This window comes from Rutilus rutilus (genome assembly GCF_951802725.1).
Source record: "Rutilus rutilus genome assembly, chromosome: 18".
In the NCBI taxonomy this organism is placed as follows: domain Eukaryota; kingdom Metazoa; phylum Chordata; class Actinopteri; order Cypriniformes; family Leuciscidae; genus Rutilus; species Rutilus rutilus.
Genome location: NC_140231.1, coordinates 34,862,923 through 34,887,692, shown reverse-complemented (window position 1 = coordinate 34,887,692; position 24,770 = coordinate 34,862,923). Strand labels below are relative to the sequence as shown.

The 24,770-nt window shown below is 36.8% G+C and overlaps 2 long non-coding RNA genes across 2 annotated transcripts; both read right to left on the bottom strand.

The window, feature by feature from the left end:
* Positions 1 to 434: 434 nt before the first annotated feature.
* Positions 435 to 6,296, bottom strand: LOC311276647. Its single transcript, XR_014625108.1, has 4 exons — positions 6,179 to 6,296; positions 5,817 to 6,012; positions 5,075 to 5,113; positions 435 to 572 (listed from the first exon to the last, which is right to left on the bottom strand). It is a non-coding gene; the product is annotated as an uncharacterized lncRNA (long non-coding RNA).
* A 1,639-nt stretch (positions 6,297 to 7,935) lies between these two features.
* On the bottom strand, positions 7,936 to 10,864 carry LOC311276621. Its single transcript, XR_014625101.1, has 3 exons — positions 10,683 to 10,864; positions 9,279 to 9,339; positions 7,936 to 8,695 (listed from the first exon to the last, which is right to left on the bottom strand). It is a non-coding gene; the product is annotated as an uncharacterized lncRNA (long non-coding RNA).
* Between the last annotated feature and the right edge of the window lie 13,906 nt (positions 10,865 to 24,770).

Sequence of the window (24,770 nt, the reverse complement as noted above, 5' to 3'; positions counted from 1 at the left end):
AACATTGCATTTTCAGTTATATTTTTAGATATTTTTCAGTAATAGGCAATGTCAGAATAAAAATCATAAAAGTGCATCTATCCATGCACTTTTATGATGGACAGACGCACTTTTATGATGGATTCACTCATCATAAATTCACTCAGTCCATTCACTGCCATTATAAAGCTTGGAAGAGCCAGACATTAATATATAGTAGCATAGAGCAAAAATATCAATTACATCACTGATTACTGATTACTGTAAATGTCAGATTCAGATCAGATTAAAAAACATGTACTGTATGAAATGTACTTATAAATACGTATAATATCCATATAAATATAATATCCATTTATACACATTCATCTTATATTCTGATAGAATATATGATGAATTTTTATGAATGGATTTTACATTTATATAGTATATTCTGTAACAGTGCATTTCTTAACCATAGGCTTGATATTTTTTGATATTACATGAATCTGTATTATAATAAATAATAATGCAAAAACATAAAATAAACATTGTTTAATCAACGACGATGATGGAGAATATTTTGCTGCTTCGATTATTAGAACTGCTGCTTTCTAAGAAAAAAAAGAGAAAAAACATTCTCAGATGTAGTATAACACAAACAAAGATCAATATAACAGATTTGTGCATAATTTCTTCTCAGTTATAACTCTATTTGGTTGCCTTTTGAGGGAACTCAATACTGCGTCAGTCGCTGATGCTGTGGGGATGCAGCCCATGGAAACCGGTGTCTGAAGCACGTGTGAAATCGCGCCAATCTTATAAAGATAAGAGCTGTGTTCTTGGGATGAGATTCAAGTATTTGCACAGAGGGAAATCTGCTTTTGAGGGAGATGAAAGCATTTTATTGTGATTCATTGCATTCGCTAGCCTGGATGCTAGCCGAACTTAGCCCCGCCAACAACATTTGAGGTCGGGAAGTTCGGTCTGGACTTGATCCGTTGTGGAACTATTATGATTGGTTGGCTATTATGGATAGCTGTGATTGGTTGTAGGTCTATCCAATTGAGTGCAGACCCAGACAGCAACATAGTGTCTGCCCAGATATAGCCCACATCTGGGCCGTGTGCAATCCATGTGTACCAGATGTGCGCCGGATCTGGGCCGACACTATGTTGTTGTCTGGGGAGGCATTTTCCTTTCTGGTTCGGTTGAAACACGCCTCATAATCACAGCCCAATGGAGCAGTATCAGACTCATTCTGACTAGAATCTGAGTATGACGACGTCAGGCTAGTCATTCACTGTGTGTAGCTCCGCCCTGGTTTGACTCTCTCGACGAATGAGAGTGGAGCGTCTGCACTTGGCGGTTTGGGTATCAATAGTGGAGATTGTATGCAGAGCATGGGGAGGAGTTTGACGAGAGTATTCTTTTATTTGTTCCTCTCCTGTTAGCTCCATTGCTCTCAAGTCCCATTTTTAGATTTGGAAGCTTGCCCTACGAATTCTTCCAATTAAATATCGATATTAATTAAACATCAATGCTCAGGAAGTCTGTGGCTCTGCGGCCAATTCCAACCTGGCTTAGATTATATTATGTGGTGTGTCTAGATCTCAGGAATTAGATGTGCAGAGAAAGTTGAGGCGGATGCTTTTAATAATCCACATGGGTGGGTAAAGTGGGTAAAAGTGGGTAAGAATGTGAATGTGTTTTTAAAAAAGCTGATGTTTTTATATCTCTTCCATCAGGTGTTTGTGTAAACATAGTCACTATATTTGCACACTTTCTAAAGTTTGCAAGGAATGGGCAGATGGATAGAATGAAGTGGACTACACATATCACTGTTATTAAAAAAAATTATATTGCAATATATATATACTGTTCAACCTGTATATGCTCCCAATGAGCCAAATAATGAGAAAGAACCAAATCTCTTACCACAGCTACGCAGACGACACACAGCTCTACTTAGCCCTATCGCCTAACGACTACAGCCCCATTGACTCCCTGTGCCAATGCATTGATGAAGTCAACAGTTGGATGTGTCAAAACTTTCTTCAGTTAAACAAAGACAAAACTGAAGTCATTGCGTTTGGAAACAAAGATGAAGTTCTCAAGGTGAACGCATACCTTCACTCTAGGGGTCAAACAACTAAACATCAAGTCAGGAATCTTGGTGTGACACTAGAGTCAGACCTTAGTTTCAGTAGTCATGTCAAAGCAATAACTAAATCAGCATACTATCATCTGAAAAATATAGCAAGAATTAGATGCTTTGTTTCCAGACAAGACTTAGAGAAACTTGTTCATGCTTTCATCACCAGCAGGGTGGATTATTGTAATGGACTCCTCACTGGCCTTCCCAAAAAGACCATAAGACAGTTGCAGCTCATACAGAACGCTGCCGCCAGGATTCTGAGCAGAACCAGAAAATATGAACATATCACACCAGTCCTCAGGTCTTTACACTGGCTCCCAGTTAAATTTAGGATTGATTTTAAAGTATTATTACTGGTATATAGGGGTGACCCCGAATAGTCGAAGATTCGATGCTTCGATAGGAGGAGCCTGATTCGACTACCGATCTCATGGTCGAATCTTCGCAGAGGTGTTTTGAAACGAGGATCATGCCCCTTTGGCTATATGAGGGCGCTCAATTTCACATAGAACTAGCTTTTATGTCAATACGTTAATATTCAGCCTATTATGATAATGCTGTATATAAAAATGTGCAAAGAAAGAAGCTTTTAATAAATATTTTTTAACGTGCATGAATAAATCCAAACACCCCGTGACAGATTTAAGTTTCACTTTCGATCCGTGACCGACAGAGGAGCGTCTTCGCGGCAAGGATTTAAATCTTTAACAATGTCTGGGATAAGAAAATCTAAAGTGTGGATGTACACCATCAGAAAGGATATTCTCCAAGGCTGGATTTAGCATCAGGAAAACCATTATCGCACTTCTGCCGGCCAACGTTAACACGTTTCACGCATAGACTGGGTTTCACGTTAGAATGTATTTTATCCGCGCGCACAATTTGAAAAGACTCCAACGGACACAGACAGAGTGAAAGACTGGATTTGTTCTCGCGATCAGGTAGGGTACAAGTGATTTCAAAACTTGTCAGCCGGTTCTAATTTGATTTTTGGATGCTGTGAACATAATTAGCTAAAAAGACTGCCACTCCAGTTTAGCATTTATTGTTGTTTCTGCAGTTACAAAGACAAAGTTGAAAATTCTGGCTACTATCGTTATTTTAATAATTTCTTTATTTTTATTTTATTTATTAATCTGTCAGGGTTATCTAATCTAACTATTTGTGGCTTGTGTTTTGAATATATGTTCCCCTGCACTTTAGGCATTTTGCACACATTTGCTCCTCATCTTGTGACTTGATTCTAATTTATTTCGTTTTGTATTTTTTATTTATTAGAAAGGTATAGGCCTATTCTGTTCTAATTTAATTTTAGTAAATTAATTGTTTATTTTTTCGGTGCATCGATGTTGTGCTGTAGGCTGGCCTGCTCGCACAGGTAATTTAGCCGATTTAATTTGATTTGCATGTGAAATGCAAATCCTGTCTGCAGTGTGGCCTTTCTGGAGTTATGTTATTTCTTAGTTTTATTGATCCAAAATGTTTTTATACATTTTCTTCTATATCTTTGTGTGATTTTCTGTACATCGCGGCTTTGAAACGTTAAAGCCCCGCCCCCATACACATGATTCGACTATTAGTCGACTATAGGCAAGACATGACGATTCTGATTCGACTATGAAAATCCATAGTCGGGGACAGCCCTACTGGTATATAAATCATTCAATGGCCTAGGACCTCAATACATTGCAGATATGCTCACTGAATATAAACCCAACAGATCACTCAGATCATTAGGATCATATCAGCTTGAAATACCAAGGGTTCACTCTAAGCATGGCGAGTCCGCTTTTAGCTATTATGCTGGACCAGCTTCCAGAGGAGATCAGATGTGCTCCTACAGTAGTCACATTCAAATCCAGACTCAAAACACATCTGTTTAGCTATGCATTTACTAAATGAGCACTGTGCCACTGTTCGTCCGACTGTTTGTACTGTACTGTATTTTATTTTTTATCTTTCTAAACTGTTTTAATTATTTTGATTTCTCTTTATTATTTTAATTTCTTATATGTAAAGCACTTTGAATTGCCATTGTGTATGAAATGGGCTATATAAATAAACTTGCCTTGCCTATATATATTGACATTGAATTATTGTCCAGCCCTAAGTGGACTACACCCACTGTTGCCCCTCCATGATGGGATGTGAGAGTGCAGTATAGCACACTTCCTCAGTGAACTTGTGGCGGTAATATCGTCCTGACAGATATCCTTATGAGTGTAGAGCTGGACAGGGCAGGTTGAATGAGGTTTATGTCCACTCTTCACTTGATGTCCTCCCCAATTAAAGCTTTTACTCCACTAAAGCATAAAATACCATAATATGTTTGCAGATATTTAGGAAACATGCTGAGTTCACATACACGCTTCTCTGAAAAACACTTGTGTTCCACGTAAGAATGTCGTTGTTGTTTTTTGTTTTGGTGTGTGTGTGTGTGTGTGTGTGTGTGTGTGTGTGTGTGTGTGTGTGTGTGTGTCTGTGTGTGTGATATCGCCCACTGCCAGTTCACCCAGTAGTGTTTCGACACCCCTGGAAGCCAGTTGTTAGGAAACACAGCACCATTACAGTCAGCAAACAATCTGGGTCAGAGATCGCAGATTCCACCCAACCTAAAAATCTCTATGAACGAGAGCATATTAAACGAGGATAAAACAACTCATCTTACAGTGTAATTCTCCTCGGCTTTCATTGTTAATTGCGCTCGTTCCTGTTGCGTGTCCTCAAACTGGCAATCTCTCTTCTGTCCACACACACACATACACACACTCACACTCTCTCTCTCTCTCTCTCTCTCACACACACACACACACACACACACACACACACACACACACACACACAGGACGTGTCCACACAGCATCAGTAACTAACGCAGTGTTGAGTTCCCTCAAAAAGGACCCAGGGGATCATGCGCAACCCTGAGACGTTTCTGTGTGTCATGTGTAAATCTCTCACCTTGTCTGTGACTCTTCTGAAACTCTGCAATGTCAGAAACTGGGAATGAAAAACACAAAAATCTGATTATAGCATTCATGTGTAGCTCAAACAGCAGAGCATGTGATGGATTACATTCCTACTGAATGAAAGAACTCATTCATGAATCAGAATCACTTTAGCTGAAAGCATCTGCCATATGCAGTTGTGGAAATAATTTTACATACAGCTTACAGATTCAACAAAATGTGCAAAAAAAAAAAAGAGGGATATAAATATATATTGTATGAATATCATAAATATTGTATGATGTTGTCTTATCCTGAATAAGCATAACACATTACAGAGGTTTACATATGGTCCTCAAGGCAATTTTAATTTCACACACGTCTAGTACAATTATGTGGTTTTGTGTTATTAATACATATGCATATATATAGTGTATACTTTTTTCTTGATTTACCCTGAAAGAATGGAAGTGAAATGTGACAACATGTCCCATTGGTGGGGTTCATGACCATATTAAATATAGTAAATACACTAAGTTTCGTCATGTGTGGAAAGTTTATAGTTAGTAGAATAATATAATGTGTTACTCTTTTGTTTCAGTGTAGTTATTCATTAATGACAGAACAGTAGGCTACACTTTTCCTATAAAGTTCATGTATAATGAATAAAAAGGCACAGTTTAGAATTGATTTGACTCCAGAAATTGCATTGATGATGAAATATGAGATAAATCATAAAAATCATAAATACTCACAGTTTGGTCTTCCACTATTAATGCTGTTTTTTCTGACTAGTCTCAGCGTCTTTTTCGGCTCATTAGATCGTAACTTTTTGTCCTTTTTGTTCACCATTGTTCTCTTTCTCTCTTGTGCATATGTTTAATTACCCTGCAGTTTGTGAAGCTCCAAATGTTCTTCAGTGCATCCGATTACACTCTACCTTTGTATAATCTGTTTAAAAAAGTTGAAAATGTAATAATTTTATTTTAGTTGTTGCGCTCCAGTTCAGTACATTTCAGTTTCACTATAATACAAAAAACATAAATGTCCATATTTAAATGTATTAATTAATAAACATATCTTTACTAAATAATTAAAGACAAAATGTTATATTCACCTTGTGATGATCTGAAAAGAGGGAATCTCGACCACAGTTCTGAACTGACTGAAGTTCCTCTGTATCCCACGCATAGATCCCACGCTGACAGTGTTGCCAGATTGGGACGGTGATTTCCAACCCAAAAGCTCACCGAAACCCGCCCACTCCAAGAAAAAACCGCCCAAAATGTAATGGCCAAAATAATATGATATAATTTTGGACCATGTCATTCAAGGTTGATTAGCACAATTTGTATTTCCTTAAAACAAAATAACGATGATAAAACAATAAATAAATAACTTTTCCAGGAAAACATGTCAGCCACCCTCATCATAGCATCTGTGGACATAATATTGTACTTAAAAACGTGAAATAAAAATAAAATAAATGGATAGCGTTAACTAATGCTTGTATGCCTAATGTAGTGAGTATTCAAGCTACTGAGAAAATGAAATAAAGTTTGAATTTGTCATGGTTTGTTCCGATCAGAGCTCGTGAGCGGAGAACGCGTTTCTGAATATTCCCTCGCTCATTCCGCTCAGGGTCGCTCGCTCAACCCATTGACTGCTGGTACCAAAACATGTGGAATAAGGGCTGCCTCCGACTAAAGTTTTTTTCTAGTCGACTAGTAGTTGTTTATTTAAGCCATTCGTGGACAAATCGCCCCTTTATATTAATTTAGTTACTTAAATAGGCTATAGGATAATGAGCGTTTGCATAGCCGCACTCAGGCGCACGGCCGCACGCATAAAGTTTGCAACAAAGAACCGGCAAAAGTATGAATGTGTCAAAAATAGCAAGGAGACATTTAATTGTTTATTAATAAACTGGTGTTTTCTGTGTCGCTGCAAAGATGAAGTTGACAATGCGGACTCGCCATGAACGCCATATGCACATGCCTAAGACTTTTGCACTGTAGGTACTGTATATATTATTAAAAAGAAGAATGTCACAATTCACTTAAAAACCAAGGAGGATCATGCCACAAACAGCTGATGAGGAATTTGTATTTATTTATTTATTGGGGTATCATGAAAAAGAAAACACTCTAAAGTGATACCATGATTTGATGTCGCTCTACTGCTGTAATCTATTAATCTAATAATCTATACAGTAATAGCCTAATAATATAACCATTCACTGAAAACCATTAAACCACATAAACATTCACCATGCTATCAGTCTTTTAGATGCCACGTATCCCCAAATATCATCCTCATGTGAGGGACACCATCCTTAAACTTAAAAGGCATCTTATAAACACCCAGTTTTATATCATGAAAATAATCAGCATCACCATTTGTAAGCGCTTATCCTCGTTCCTTGTTCCCTGTTCCTCGTTCCTGTCCGTGCGATCGATCTACAAAGAGAAAATGTTCTGCCCAACTTAAAAACTCAGGTATCAAAATTTTCCCAGTTTTTAGTTAATATGACTTAAGTTCATGTCCAATTTTGAGCTAGGAAACTTGTATTTGCGATAATTCTAATAGCACATATAGCATAATTCACCACAAATCCAAAAGAAAAATAAGAATTTTTATTCTCCATGAATATTAATCCCACGACCCTACTTAGGAATGGATGAAAATAAGCATATTTTCAGTAGCCTACATAATCGCTAAACTGTTTGCTGAATCACTTTAGTATTGTTGAAAAATATTGAGGCTGACCAAAATATAGTTACTCCTAAACATAAAGTTATTTAGTTTTCATACACTTCTTAAACTCTGATATTTCAACCTCAATCTAATCCTTTTTTTTTTGTTGTTGTTGTTGCTTTGTTAGAATTTGCTTGGTGTGTTAATATTTCCTGGCAAGAAGAGATCTATTTTAATCTTAATAGGACCTTTCTGGAAAAATAAATATAGATGATCATGTGATCTTCTGTTCTTCTGACACTGATAACTCTTTAACTCATTCTCGTTGCAACATTGAGTGTGTTTGCAGTCAGAACTCAACAGAGTTATAATAAATATCCTCCTGTGAGCCAACATCTCATTCTCATCTAATGTAGGACATGTGTTTTAGTGAAATCATCTGATACAAGCCATAGTTAAGACTAGAGAGACCAGCATTTTTAAAATGATAAATCCAAAAAGATTTAAAGAAGGTTTTGTTTTCACATTTTTTTGACCATGTTCACTAAATTCATCTCACATTTTCAGACAATCTAGACAGAAGTTATCAAATATTATCTTGTTTTGTTTTTATAACCATTAGCATTTACTTTACATTAATTTAGCAGACACAAAATTAATATACTTGTATATGAAAACAAGTCAATCAATCTTTAGTGTTTGACACAATATAGATTTATTCACAATAAATTAAAACAACATTCAATGATGGAAACATTTCAATTCAAGAGGAATGAAGAGGAAATTCAAGTGATTCATCATAAAGAGGAAATAAACACAAGAAGTGCAGGTAATATAAAGTTTCCTGCATCGTTCAGAATAATAAAGCTATCAGTGGTTTCTGTGGAAGAGTTCCTGTCTGATCCTGTCCACCAGCTCTAATATCAGTCACTGAACCCTGCAGGAGTGAAACATGTTTTACTCTCTGACCTTCACTCATAGACATACAGTACAATGTGCAAATAAACACAAACAGATTAAGTAAACAGAAATAGTATTTATATTTATTTTTATATTATATTTATTTATTTTATATTTAAGTGTAAAAATAATTTCATTACAGTTAATATTTCTACTGTATATTTTCTGAAAGCTTTATGACATTTTGTTCTAATCATAAATAATTATTGTAAGTGTAAATGGATAAAGATTACATTCTGTAAAGCTTCATCATTTAAAAAGCATGCACTATATGAAAAACATACAGTATAACACATTCATCTTTCATGTTTTAACTATTAAACTATTAATCGATCTTAAGACATGTATTGCTTATGTGACTGAATTTGATGAATGTCCTGCTGGTTTTCTAAGAGCAGAACTATCAGAACTATAACTCTGGTGTCAATATATCACAAGTGTCTTCATCAGTTCTATATTCTCTGTATGAAGTGTGTATGAAGTGTGTGTGTGTGTGTGTGTGTGTGTGTGTGTGTGTGTGTGTGTGTGTGTGTGTGTGTGTGTGTGTGTGTGTGTGTCACCTTTTCTGTAACTCTGAAACATCAGAATGAAAGTCTCCAGGTCTGTATGGATAGTGAGAAACTGGAACACAAGCATCTGATCATCTTCATGTACAGTTTATATAGCAGATGACATAAAAGTTCAGGACTGCGTTTCCCGAAACCTTCTTAACGCTACGTCGTTCTTAAGTTACACCTTAAGCTGTACCTTATCATTAATACGTGTTTCCCGAAACGTTCTTAGTTAAGTATACCTTCTGTAAGTCATACGTTCGTAAGGTTGGTCTGGACCACTCTTAGCTTTACCTTATCACTGTTGCAGGGCTATACGAATATAATTCTGAAGTTTTAATACACACAGACATTTTTCAGTTAGGCTAATTCAAGTGTTTTCATGCAAAGAATAAAATTGTCATTACACTGATTGTTGTCAGAATTTTTAACTATATTATTGTATAATATTATTAATTTAATAAAAGAGCGCTTGTAAAGGCCAGTGAAAGCATAGGCTACTGTCAGTTAAGTCCTATTCGGACGCTAATATTGTTTCTCATGGGCTCGTCCGGTATTTTAAACATTTACAGGGGTAAGTCGGTGATTTTAGTGCCGTCCGAATCCATAATATCAGTGTTTTTTCTCACCCAACCCGCATAAAAATCCCTGTCCAAATTAGTACCTTCTGTTTTTTGACAAACAGGTCGTGTGGGAATTTAATTGCCGTCTGAATCCACATCTCTGAGTTTACAAGAAGAGTTTCAAAATCCACTGTTTAAATCCTTTTTGATCACTGCCGAGCACCGTACGCAAGATGTACACTTTTATTACTGCTGGAATGCTGGAGTAATAAAATGCTGGAAAGTATTTCCAAGAACAATATTTCATCACAGCTCCACCTCAGCGAACAAAAATGGGAAAGAGAAGAAAGCACGTAAACATTTTGAAATGGTTATTGTGGCATCAATATATGATACAAATTAAAAATATGTAGGCTAGGCTATTATAGGCTATTATAGTTTGGATTATTTTTTATAATATCTCATGATTCCTAATAAATGTAATTTCAACTATTTCTGAAGTTCTTCTTTTATAAAGAATACGCTTTCACACATTTAAACAGCCCCTGCACGAGAGAATAATTGATGCTCGAGTCGTCGATATCAGCAGATTCAGCAGCATCGCCACGGACAGCACCGGGTAACATCACAGGTAAGAAGGTTTATCTTAAGCAGTTTCCTAAGGTATGGTTCGGGGAACAAACACGCTAGCAGTGGTTTACCTTTAGTTAAGTTATACCTTAAGAGTGTTCGTAGCGCGCTAAGAGACAACGTTATAGGGACACGCAGCCCAGGACTGATGTGACCTTCAGACAGCAGAGAAGAAGGAAGACAGTAACAGTGTTTCATCTTAAACATCATAAAGACTCACAGTTTGGTGTTCCACTGTTAATGCTGCGCCATGTTATTTCTCTCAGCATCTTTTTCTCTCTTGGTTGGTTAGTTTGTGTCTTGTCCTCTTCCTTTACCATTTTTATCTTTCTTTTATCTCACGAACTGAAACCTGTTGAGTGAATGTTTTCTTCTTCTTCTTCTTCTTTGGTGTTTATAGGCGGTTGGCAACCCAGCTTATTGGTGCATTACCGCCACCAACTGGAATGGAGTATGGATCAGGTTATTTGCTTTTATACAAAATATAAATAAACATAAAAACCAAGCAAACAAATAAACAAACTGGAAAATAAAACAGAATAAAAAAAATAAAAATAAACGCTATATTATTTTATATAATTTACTTTCTTTCACAAATTTAATAATTTCATTATAAAACGTCTATCTGTTTCCCTTAATAGACCTGATAAAGTAAAGTCATGATGTTTTACTGTCTTCAATGATTGAATAAGGTGACATCTCTCATTCTTATATTTCCTAAAATGGATTATACATGCTCAACTGTTTCTTGTATGCATTCCCCAGTTGGGTGTTTTCCTATTTTATATAGTGTAGGCCTACTTTTTAAGTCCAAAATGACCTATTCTCATCCGAGTTATGATTCTTCCTTCTCTTCGATTCCTGCTCTCCCTCCTCCCAGCACCAACTTTTGTTTGTATATTGTATAAATTATAAATGTCTGCCTGTTTCATTATCATCCCAATATACCTGCCACACTGATTGTGCATATGTTCTTATGAGTGCTTTAGCTTCGGCTTTCCTTAAAGGAGAACTCCGGTCAATTTTAACATTGAGCTCATTTTTTTGTACATTTGGAGTGCTGTCAATACAGAGAACAATGACAAAAATCGGTGTTGCCTACACCGTGTTATCCTCTTTTTAATTTTTTTTTCAAGACCATTATTATTATTTATTATTATTATTTTTCTCCCGTGATTCCGTAGTCCTAACGTGGCCGTGGGTTATATGGAACCGTGGGTGCTGAACAGAAATTGCCTTCGCATACAAACTCCACAATCTTTCTCCACCGTTCCCTGTCCTGAGCCGCATTCTTGTTGGCATAATAGGGTGAAATACCATACGCTGCTAGGTCCATCTCCACTTGTTTGATTCACGTCTTTTTAGGTGCATTTCTTAATACTTTCCAGCCATCAGGCCTGGTTCGCCATAGGGTACGGTATGGGAGACAGTGCTCATCCATCCTGCAAACATGTTCAAACCATCGGAGGCGGGCGCGTTTGATCAAGACGTTGATTTCTATGGGGTGAGATTTCGGTCACAATTCTGCGCGCGCAAGATCACATTTTGAGCGTGGAAAAGGGCATTTCGCACGCGCGTGAACTGAGTTTTGCGGAGAAATGTTCGTCTCGCAGATAAGAAAATATTGCGAGCGAACGAAAATCAATTTTGCATTTAAAATAAGTATTTGGATGTGCGCGGACGTTCTCTTTCGCGTGTGCAAAGTTTCACTTTCTTGCTCCTTTCATACCAGCCGTGAGCGCTCTCTAAGCGCAGACGGCTCGCTTGCTCAACACAACCCAGCATTACAAAATGCCATAATTCCAGCCAATCAGAGATGAGACTGCTAAATTCTGATTGGCTGGCTTGAAAACCAATCACAAGACTCCCTGCATCACCTACTGCGGAAGAGAACTAGTTTTTTAATTTTTAATTTTTTTTTATTTAGTCAGTTCAAATACAAAAACATTTCAGTACAATGCAAAAAAAAACCCAAATTGGTTACAAAGTATTGACAATACAGCTCAAAATATTTTACCAAAATAATAATAATAATAATAATTATTATTATTATTATAAAATAAACATAAACATAAGAACAAATACAAAAATATAAGTATAAAATATCAGGGCATTTATATGTATTTGAAAAGCTTTAATATTTGTATTGTTTTTATAAGCTTTTTATTTTGTGATCTCATGTTTGAAAGAGTTTCAAAATATATTGTTAGATCAGTGTTATAGAAGGCAATATACCGTAGGAGGTTTTCTTTTGAGTTATTCTTGTCTTATGAATATAAAATTTCGCCAAAATGATAAAAAGATTAATTATATAATTTTGTTTTTCAGAAAAAAAAAGGGTTTTTGAAACAAAGTAAAATGTCATGAGGGTCTAAATCAAGACATCTGTTCAATTTTTTTGTCATATCTATTTTAAAGTCAGTCCAAAAAGAAATTGAACATTTATTTTTATATTGCCCTTTTTCTGTCTTCAAGTGATGTGTTACAAAAAGTGCACTTATCACAAACAGCGTGAATATATCTACTAATGGTTGCATTTACAGGATAGCATCTATGAATCATTTTGTACATTACTTCTTTGACTTTATTAGAAATAATAAACTTATAGGGCATAGTCCAAATGTTGCGCCAAGATATACAATAAGGTTTAAGCCACTTTGATTTACATGGAGGACTGGATCCAACATTAAAGGAGTTTCTTATAAAGTTGTTATTAAAACCTTTATCAAATAAAGAGAGACCATTTACAAAGAGTTGATGATTTTGTAAAGATGTATTATTGATATCTACATCTGAAAATTTGTTTAATATTAGTATGCCATTAGGAATAGCCTTAATTACTTTGTTAAATTCTTTTTCATTTACAAATAAACCATATTTTGAAATAAAATTAGGGTAGGTGTAAAATTGCCCATTTTTGTCAATTAGTTGGCTAACAATTAAAATGTTGTGTTGGACCCAATTCTCCATGTACAAAGATTTTTTATTATGAATGATATTACTATTGTTCCATATAAAACACCTACTGGGAGAAAAATTGTGTTTGTACAAAAGGGACCAGAAAAGTAATGTTTGTCGGAAGAGAACTAGTGCAGTTGAGTAAAGTTGGCAGTAAATTCACAGATTCGATTGTTGTATAACCATCAGGACAGCAGTGATGTGTGAACTGAATTTAGCAACAATACAGTGAATTACAGTAAAGATATGTTTAATAAAAATCATAAAAATTATACATTTACAATTGTATAAAATTTAAAATATATATTTTCCCAAAATAAGTGTTGTAGTATAACCTTCAGGACAGCAGTGATGTGTGAACTAAATTAGGCAACAATACAGTGAATTACAGTGAAGTTATTGAATATTTTCATAAAAATTATACATTTACAGTACAATTGTATATACAATTTAAAATAGGCCTATATATTTTACCAAAATAAGTGTTGTTGTATAACCATCAGGACAGCAGTGATGTGAACTGAATTTGCCAACAATACAGTGAATTACAGTGAAATTATTGAATATTTTTCATAAATAATAATCATGAAGAATATATGCAAAACGATATTTATACAAAATAAGTGTTGTTATAAAAAGAGGTGTCATTTGTGCAGTAACAACGTTTAGCTCACGAGTTATTGACCCGGGAAGTTCGAATCTGTGAATTTACTGCCAACTTTACTCTCAACTGCACTAGTTCTCTGAATCCGCAGTAGGTGATGCAGGGAGTCTTGTGATTGGTTTTCAAGCCAGCCAATCAGAATTTAGCAGTCTCATCTCTGATTGGCTGGAATTATGGCATATTGTAACGCTGGGTTGTGTTGAGCAAGCGAGCCGTCTGCGCTTAGAGAGCGCTCACGGCTGGTATGAAAGGAGCAAGAAAGTGAAACTTTGCACACGCGAAAGAGAACGTCCGCGCACATCCAAATACTTATTTTAAATGCAAAATTGATTTTCGTTCGCTCGCAATATTTTCTTATCTGCGAGACGAACATTTCTCCGCAAAACTCAGTTCACGCGCGTGCGAAATGCCCTTTTCCACACTCAAAATGTGATCTTGCGCGCGCAGAATTGTGACCGAAATCTCACCCCATAGATTTCCAGTTGGTGGAAACAGCGGCGGCGGACTTCCTCGTTCTAGATCTTATCGAGGAGTGTGACTCCAAGAATCCGGCGGAGGCAGCGCATTTGGAATACCTCCAGTCTTCTCACGTCTGCCTCTAAGAGTAGGAGCAGGATGGTTGAGCAGGTCTTGGAAGTACTCCTTCCATCGGTTTAGGCGTTCCTCATTTGATCTTAGGAATTTCCCCGTCGAGTCCTTGATATTTTTGACCAGTGGCTTGTTCTTCCCTGCTAAACGCCGGATGGTTAAATATAAGGTATGGAATTCTTTGCGGTTAGCTGCTGTTTCCATTTCCTCAGCAAGTTCCTCCCAATAGGCGGCACATTCCTTCTTTAGCCTCTTTCGTATGATCTTATGAAGGCGACAATATTCATCCTGGTTAGTCAGCTTATTCTTCTTACGTTGTTCAATGAGGGCCAATGTTTCCCCAGTGATCCAAGGCTTGGATCTGTGCTTCGATGGTGGGCACACTGCCGATGTACAATCGGAGATCAATTCGGTAAGCTCATTAATGGCCCTGTCCACTGACGTTTCTGGATCGCCATTTTCATCCGCAATGGAGATGGCGTTGAAGCGGTTTTGAAGGTCAATTTGAAAGGCTTCACGGACTTTAGGGTCCCATAGAAGGGCGACATTGGGTTTCTTCCCATGCTTTGGTGATGTTGGAGGACATTTCAGTCTTAGGCGAACTTTGGCGCGTACCATGTAATGATCCGAGCCACAGTCCGCACCACACATCACTCTGACATCCTGTAACGATGATCTAAATCGATGGGAAATCGCTATAAAGTTGATACAAGCTCTGTCCTTCCCATTGGCAGATCTCCATGTTAATTGATGGTGAAGTGGGTGACGTAAGAGCGTGTTTCCGATCGAAAGGTCATTCATTGCGGCAAATGAGAGGAAATGAGTTCCATTGTAGTTGATGGAGCCCACACCAAAAGGACCTAGTACTCCAGGCCATGCATGATCGTCACGTCCAGTGTGAGCATTTAGGTCACCCATGAGTATATTGATGTCAGACCGAGGTAACGTATCCCAGGTGTCTTGAAGTTGGCAATAAAAATCGTCCTTTGCCGCATCTGTGCTGACTTCAGTCGGCGCATAGACTACTACCAGGTTCGAGTTAATAATACCATGGAGTGAGAGCACCGCAATTCGACTAGAAATGGGTTGAAAACCGGCGACATATCGATTAAAGCTGCTGTCCACGAAGAAACCTACACCTTCCACATGTTTGGTCCCGCCGGAGAAATAGAGCTTGAAGTTCGTTTGCTGATGAGGGACAGCGACTGACATGTTCCCAAAATCAGTTAATCTCAATTCTGTGATGGCCGCAATGGCGACGTTGTACTTGGCCAATTCTTGAGCCACCTGTTCTCGTTGTCCCACTGCATATCCAATTCTGATGTTCCATGTGGCGAGAAAGACGGGGCGTTTGGTCGAAAGCGGCGGACCAGGTGGTGATTGACTTCCCCTTCCAGTAGCATACTTCTCACTGACGTCCTGGGGTTGGGAAGTGACCAACGTCGACGCATTGGTGGCCCCGGATGCGGTAACATTTTTCAGGTTTCGTACTTGAGCTTTGTCCATTCAGATTCAGCCTAGGTTTTACGACTAGTGGGCAGCTGGTCAACCCTCCTCCTTTTTCCGAGCTTGGGACCGGCAGGGGATGAGTTGTCCCCAGGCGTTCATGGCCATTAGCTGTAAAATTAATCTGTCAATGAATTAACGTATACATCAGTAAACACATAGCGTTCGTATCTCACTACTCTACCCTTCCAGTACACACAAAGATAGATCAAAGTGACATTACATTAACCAACCATTCAGAAACGTCCTGTTCGAGCCTTAATTGTCAAACTTCTTCGGGCCATCATCTTGTTTCGGGTTCAAATTGATACGGTTGCACAGATGTGTCCTCAGAAACTCCCACTGCCATTCTTTCTCCAAAATATCCCCTCAGCTGTTGTCAAGGCAACACTCCACGTGTGTCAGGTCAAAGCCCACAGCACAGAGGGGCGGGGTGAGCAAAGCTCATTATCATTTAAAGACACATGCACTTAAACGGCGTGCCGAAAACAGCTGTTTTTGACCAGGTAAAATTAGTGTTTTCTTACAATACTAATTCATTTAAAACGAACTTTTCATTTAGACCCTAAAGAATCATATTAGCTTGTACAAAAATGGCATTATATGACCCCTTTAATCACCTTGTGATCTTCGCTGTTATTGTTCTGAAGCCTGTAGAGAATGTTTTTCTATGACATTGTTCTGCTTTACTTTCATGCTAGTAGTTGCTGGTTCAATGGTTGGTTTGTTCAGATTCATGAAAATACATGCAAATACGATCACCTGTAGATAGCGACACACATCATTGTATTACAGGGGTCAAAGCACAAAACAGTGACTAAAAAGCACCATCAAGAAACTGACTGCTCACTGCTAAGTCAGTGATAGTCAGAAATCGGAAGGTCTCCTCAATGATGTGCCCCATGCTCCATTCATAGTGCCTTCGGTTTGATCTATCCTGGACAGAGATTTGCAGAAACACCAGACTGCACTTTAATACTGGAAATAATGATTTCTGAAAATGCAGAATAAATCAAGATGTAACATTTATTTGTCAGGTAAAAATGTATCATGCCAATTACACAAGTGATTAAAAGCCAATTCAGAAATAATAAATACATGACATAATTTACTCAAAGATGGCTCTAAAGGTAAGCAATGCATTCCTGACAGAGAAAACACTGAAACAGCCCTGTATGGGGGATGATCCTGGTAAAGGGTCCCAAAGACTGCTCTGACACCTATCCTTAAATACCCAGACCAGAACAAAAGGGTTGTACCAATATTTTTTAGAGTTGTTGTGGATCAATTCATGTCCCCCAGGGAGTAGCACCTGGTTTCGGGGGAGAAGGGGAGATATCTTGTAGAGACATCACCCAAAGAGGAGAACAGTTCTCCTAAGTTCTCAATCTTTCTCATGACATGATACAATGAAATTAAGACCTTTTTACCAATTGCACTGAGACATTGATTCCAAACATGATAAAATGATACCAAACATGAAAAGAAAAACAATAGATTCACAGGATTCATCATATGTGATATATAGACAATCTCAGTGAACTTTTGGTGACTTGACTCAGGGGGAGAGGAAGGGTGGAGGTGTAACGGAGGCCAGCTGGTAGTTGCTGTGCGAATAAACCTCACCCCTCTGATCTCGATAGGCGCTCTAGCGACAGATGCTAGAGGCTGCAGTCTTTAGCCTCCTTGTTAGAGCGCCTGACTCTCATGCCGGAGACCCGCACGGAGCGGGGTGTGAAGGACCCGGTGAGAGGGGTTACAGAGGGAGAGGGGGATGCAGAGATAAGGAAGGAAACAAGTTTGGACAGGACAATGTCCCGTGCTCTGTCTTTGAGATCTTCATTGTTTTATTGCTTTATTGCAAGGGTGAGTTTTATCTTAGCAGGAAAATCAGTCCTTACACTTTATTATACATGACCTTTCAGTCATCTGGTATTAATCCCAGTTTGCATGAAAAAAGATAACCTGGTCTGCACAGTAAATCTAATTCTCTAGTTCCTCGTGATCGTACAGACAAAGCAACACTGATCCTTTAGAACAGCAGATTCATTCACATCAAATGAGTTTATGCTTCATGATATGCAAAGCCATCCTCATTCAGCTTCAGATCTGATCAGTCTCTAACCTGAAACTGAAGCACTTTGAGTTTAATAACTCTAATAACGGCTAATCTTGTTAATCTGTATTAAAATTAATAAATATACAATACAAGAATGGATTTATTTTATTTATAATGCCCCTAATCCTATGTCATGCAATTGATATTCTAACACATATAGACCTAAGTCTACTGAATGTAGTCTTAATACAATGTTTTTATTTGTAGAATAATTTTATATATTAATTAAAAATATTTTGTGTGAGTCCTTTATAGCAGATGATCATGTGATCTCTCAGTTGTTGATCTGCTGTAATACTGATGATCATCAGAGCAACAGGTAATGTATCGTGTCAGTGTTTCTCTATCTTATATGCATGAGTGTGCAGTCTGTGCTGCTCAGATTGCCATTTCCTCACAATCTAGTGCATTTGTACGATTGCACATGCCACCGGTTTAATATTGTGTCAGAGAAACATTCTGGAGTTTGACTGTGAACACTTTCAGTTAAAGAAGAAGTCAATCAATAAGAGAATTTCACTGAAATACAGTTTGACAAATGAATCCTCAGTGGATCCTCCACAGCTTTTCAGATCAACTGAGTCTTCCAGAATCTGTTTTAGGCATGATAAATAAACATGACTCAAAAGGGACTTTTCAATGCAAGCAAAGACATGACACATTAGTGACTGAGTCAGGGTTATTTTTAAACATAGTCTAACCAGTGTCTGGGTTTTTTCTTTTTTTGTCCCTTGCAATGAAGACGGCACAGAATAGAGAGGTTGTGGCACGGTAGACAAAGCGCTGTGATAATCCATCATAGATATCGTTTTAAAAATTCTCTCTTTCGAGTGTAGAAGTCAACTTCTTCATCAGGGTTATAACATCAGAGGTGTTACAAGCTGCTCATGTCTGATCTGATCAAGAAATGGCAGAAAGCTCATGTCAGTTTGTAAGAACCCACATCGGTGTAAGAGATTGTGCTATAGTCGGCACAGCTCATTTAAGCTTTAGTGATGAACTAATCCATAAAAAAACACATTTCATTCTTTGCCCACTGAAAAAAAAAAATACAATAGGAAAAAAAAGAAGTGGTTTATTAATAAAGAAGAAATGCAGATTATTTTTATATGAAAAGTGAACCAGGTTGATTCTCTCTTGTGTAGATTAGATTTATTATAGTAAAAGTCATTTTAATCAAAAAAAATCATACCAATAATTGGCAATCTCCTTTTAAAAATAGTTAATTCTATTAAATTCTTTCTGAGGATTTTTTTAGTATTTCACAAGTTACTTGCTTTGAATGACTACACAGTTTAATTACATACAGATAAATGGAATAAATAATGTACCAATCTAGAATACAGTTGTTGCAATACAAAATACACATTTGATCAAAAGTAAACTGTTACATGTTGGAAGTTAACATTAATAATTGAATATACTGTCACAAAATGTTATGATTATATCCAGTCCTTTTGAATCTGCACATGTCAAGAGATTCTGGTCAGAAGTCTCGAGTAAATTAACGATCCTAAACGATCAATATTTCCTCATTCCCTTCTGACAGAGATCTGAATGCAATGCATTAATCAATACACTTCGTTTAGTAAACTGGACAGACAGAACTAAAATATCTAACACGGTATTGGCTCAGTTTACTATAGAAACCTCAACACTTAGGAAATGATCTGCCACACTTAGAAATAAAACAATTCTGTCTTGTACTCGTACAACATTAAATACAAAAAACAATCAATGCAAACACACTTGGTTTTCAGTGACTTGGATCTTCATTTGTGTCCTGAAGATGGATGAAAGTCTTATGGTTTGGACATGAGGGAAACGGTGAGTAATTAATGACAGAATTTTAATTTTTACCCTTTAAACCCATTCATACACATCTTATTCTGTAACAGTGTCTGTCTTATTATGAACATGATATCGGTTGATTATATAGATATATAATATTTGTATAATGTCTATAATAATGCTAAAAAATAAACAATATAAAACAATCACTTTTGCAGTGACTGAATATTTAGAAATATTTTGCTGATCAGGTAAAAGGCACTGCACCTGTTTGAAGAGAAAACACTCTCAGAACTTTAACACACACAGTTACTGTCAGTAAAGTATAATTTACTCTGTTTAGTTTGTGTATGTGATTAGTGTGTGTCACCTCTTCTGTAAATCTCTCTGAAACATCAGAATGAAACTCTGGATCTTGAGAAACTAGACAGTAAAAACAGAAACATCTGATTATAGTTTAATATAAGTGGATGAATAGTAAAGTTCAGGATTGATTTGACACATTCAGACACCAGAGAAGATGTAACTTCACATTGACTTGAAATGACTGTGGTATTCCTGCAATGCCAGCGGCTGCAGTTTCAGGACTGATCCTATAGTTGTTTATATGTATTAGCAGTTTAAACTATTTTATAGCACCTACTATGAAAGTCTGTATTTCATTTTTCATCAGGAATGATTTAGTTGTTTGTTTGTATTTAATTGATATATTGTCTTAACCCTTAAACATAGGCCTATCCATTTGTAACACTCTTAAAGTATTTCACATAATTTGTTTCAATAGATGAGCAACTATTCTGGTTTTAAATTCTGATTTCTTGGAAAGAGAATATTTTCAGTTCTGTCTGATGTGTGACACACTTAAAGTGCAGGCATATGAAATATGTGTAACCGTGTTTTATCTTAGATACTCACAGTTTGGTTTTCCACTGTTAATGCTGTTCCGTCTGACTCGTCTCTGCCTTTGTTTCTGTCCTGGATCAGCAGTTTGTGTCTCATCATCTTTCTTTGTCATTTTTCCTCTTTCTCTCTGGTCCTGATATTCAGTTCTTCTGCAGTTTGTGATTCTCCACAGATCTTCTGCCATGCATTCATTTCTCTTAAATTCTGTTTGTGCATTATCTGTTGCAGACAGAGGTGCAATGTAAGAGTTAAAGTTTAATTTTATTTATTCATTGCAATACATATTTACATTTCAATTTCAATGCATTTTTTAAAAGAATAAAGTAATTTTAACCTTGTAAAAAGAATCTCCTCTGCAGCTCTGAGATCTCTGTTTGTGCAGTCTGAGCTGGAGAGTGTTTTAGCTTTGGAGAGCAGCTTTAGACATGCCTCCGCCACCCCCTCTGTCAACAATAAACCCGGATATTAGATCATAAGATATTACTGATCAGTTTCAGGATGTATAATTAAGCTGATTACACAAGGTTTTGGTCAAACAGTTTGTGTTTTTTTAACTGACTGAAGAAGATATAGATCTCTAGACAGCAGTGGCAGATGGCTGTTAATTTAATGATGGCAAATGCACAAATTCCTGAAATAAAATGAACACGAATTTTTTTATTTTTTTTTATTGAATTGACATGAAAGAGACGATGCCTCTTTTAGTCAGGCAATCAGATGCAGTTATTGGCTATTGATATTCTAAAAATGACCAAATATTGGTCTGACATGTATTCGTTCAGTCATTATATCAGGGCTCAACGCCAAGGCTGTTTTTCTGCTGGCCCAGTGGTTAACAGTTTTACTTGTCCTCTACCAACATTTGCACACATTTTAGATACAAGTGAAATTTCACAATTCTAGATTCCAGTTTCAATACCACAGCAAAACCTACTAGCCTAACTAAGATTATTAAAAACAAGTAAAGAACAAATAATCAAATTACAAGCAATAGCACAAATAAATACAATATAGAACAGAGATACAAATTAAATGAACAGTGCTTTTCAGGTAGGTCTAACAGTAGTTTTCAGGTACAGAAATTGAATAAAGTAATCTAATATAAAACAACACTGCATATAATCTAAACTGAACATTAAATAAAGATTGGTTGAACTTTAATTTACAGTACATGTACTTGCGTGTAATTAGTGTACTTACCTAAGAAAGTACTGGGCATTATATGTATTATATATTATATAGCCTAAGTACATAAGTTATATGTATGAAGAACCGGAATATAAAATAAAGTGCTTCCTGAAGATTAATCATTATTTAAGTTACAAAGGTTACTCAGTCAAGAGCAGTGAGTGATTTTTTTTCTTTGTCTTTGGTTGTTTGATTAACATTAAAAACACAGACAGCGGCAGGAATATTAGGCTGCTGTCACTTTAAGAATAATGTACAGATCCAATAAACTGATATTATGTATATGCGTTGTCATTCAGTTTAGACATAACTGACTATGTTTACTAGAATCCTCCATTCCTTGCCAAGGAGAGAATTTTGACATAATTTGTGTGAATTTGTGTGTTTAAGCGCAAGAAGATGAGAAGGAAAACTCAATTCAGTGTTAACGAGACATGTCTGAGACATGGTTTCTGGGGGTGCGCTTCGGATATATGTCGAGTTTAGTTCTCTTTTGCATCTTGCGCTTTAATATTTAAATTGGCAATGTTAAAAACACGTGCCACTGGTAAACTTCTGTGACGGTGCAGAACTGGTCGGGACAGTAATAGCTCCGTCAACCCTCGCAATCAACTTAATCTTCATAATCTTCTGGTTTATCCAGTGTGTTTTATTGTGTATTTTATATGCGTCAACACGGCAAAGTCATTGTTGATTTAAATTTTTCTGGTTGGACATGTTTTTAAATGTATCGTGCCATATATTGACTCAAACATCCCAGTCATCCAATATTTACTTTATATTCTTGTGAGTGTGTTTGTGTGCGTGTATATGAGTGTGTGTGCGTGCATGTGTGTGTGTGTGTGATATGAGAAAATTATGGTTTTTAATGCATAAGTAACTTAAGTAAAAATTTGTGATTAGTCACTTTATTTATCAGTCACACAATAACGTAACACGCATGCTTTTTCCACTAAGTACAGAGAGAACTGTGTAGTCATGTGGCTTACCTTACCTTAGTGCATGAGTGATATTTAGGCTACTGAGGCTATATTTACTTGAGCATTAAAGGAATAGTTCAAGGGAACTCGAGCGGTGTGGAGACACTGTGTGATTGCATTGTGTAATAAAACAGCAGGAGAACAATTACAGCACAGAATGTTACATTTACCTCAGGAAATCCATTTAATGACCAGCACGTTAGTTGACTAGAAAAAAATAGCTATAGAGAGGAGTATTTTGCTAAATATGTGCACTATTCTATTTTTACTTGTGCCATTAAATAATTGTTGTTATAATGAAATATATTTAATTTAATTTGTTATTTTTAACCTTTAATAATACCAGCTGATAGGGCTCTCTGTATATTTACAGCATTATGTGATATATATATTTTTTCTTGAGAAAAAATAACATGTAGGCTATCTACTGCAGCCTAACTAATATTTATCCAAATGAGTCAATATTGAATCAAGATTGAAATCAAATTCCAAGAATTGAATTGAAAGTGAAAGTTGTGTTAACCCTAATAATAAAAAAACAGCAGCCTACCAGTCATTGTACCATGTAAACATTGTAACATGTTGTCACTAAACTTAATACAATTCTGTGTAGTTACTAAATGTTTTGACAATCACAATTACACCTATTGTGATGCAAGCTGTTTTTTTTTTTTACATCCCCCCAATCCCAAATGGTTTGATGGATGTCCAAAAACAAAAATTATATTTATATAGTTCCCATTATAAAGTTGGAAGAGCCAGAACATTTTTTTATAACTCTGATTAGGCTATATTCGTCTGAAAAAGAATGTCATATACACCTTCAGGGTGTATACAGGCTTCAGGGTGAGTAAATCGTGGGCTATTTTTTTATTTTTGGGTGAACTATCCCTTTAAGGCCTTTGCATGCAGTGAAAATTTAGTTGCGCCTTTTAGTGGACAAACATTTATCTTTATATTAAAAAAACTGAATTCTGTGTAATGCAGTTGCTATTCTTCTGTAGTCTCGAATTAATAAAATCTTCTGACCAGCATTCACTAATTATGTTCCAAATACCATCTGAATGCAGGTTAGTTTAAACCCTTATTAATTAGTTACGACTGTAACCCTTGAGAACTGCGTCGAATGACACTTTGGGGGAAGGCCCTGAAGTATGAATGAAACTAAACCAATCCTGATTGGTGTTGCGTCATGACGTAATGTGTGACGGCATATGCGGAAGCTACAAAAGGACGCCGGCACACAACAGAGATAGCATTCTGGTTCCCAAACCTGTCCTGCCGGCACCCCAACACTGCACGTTTTCTTTGTCTCCCTAATCAAACACACACTCACATGGGTTAATGAGCTGATGAGTTGAATCAGGTGTGTTTGATTTTGGGCGACCCGAAACACACTAACAACTGGTCTGACTTCCGCCATGAGGAGAACCTCTGGATATATATTTTGAGAGCTCTGACAGGGCAGAGCAGGTGAAGTCTCTCCTCATCTGCCGTCACGTGAGGTGGAGGATGAAAAGCCTGCAGAACCGTAGGCCGTGCCACATTAGATGGCACCTTGGGCAAATAGCCCGGCCTAGGATTTAGGATGGCTTTAATGTCCACCTGTTA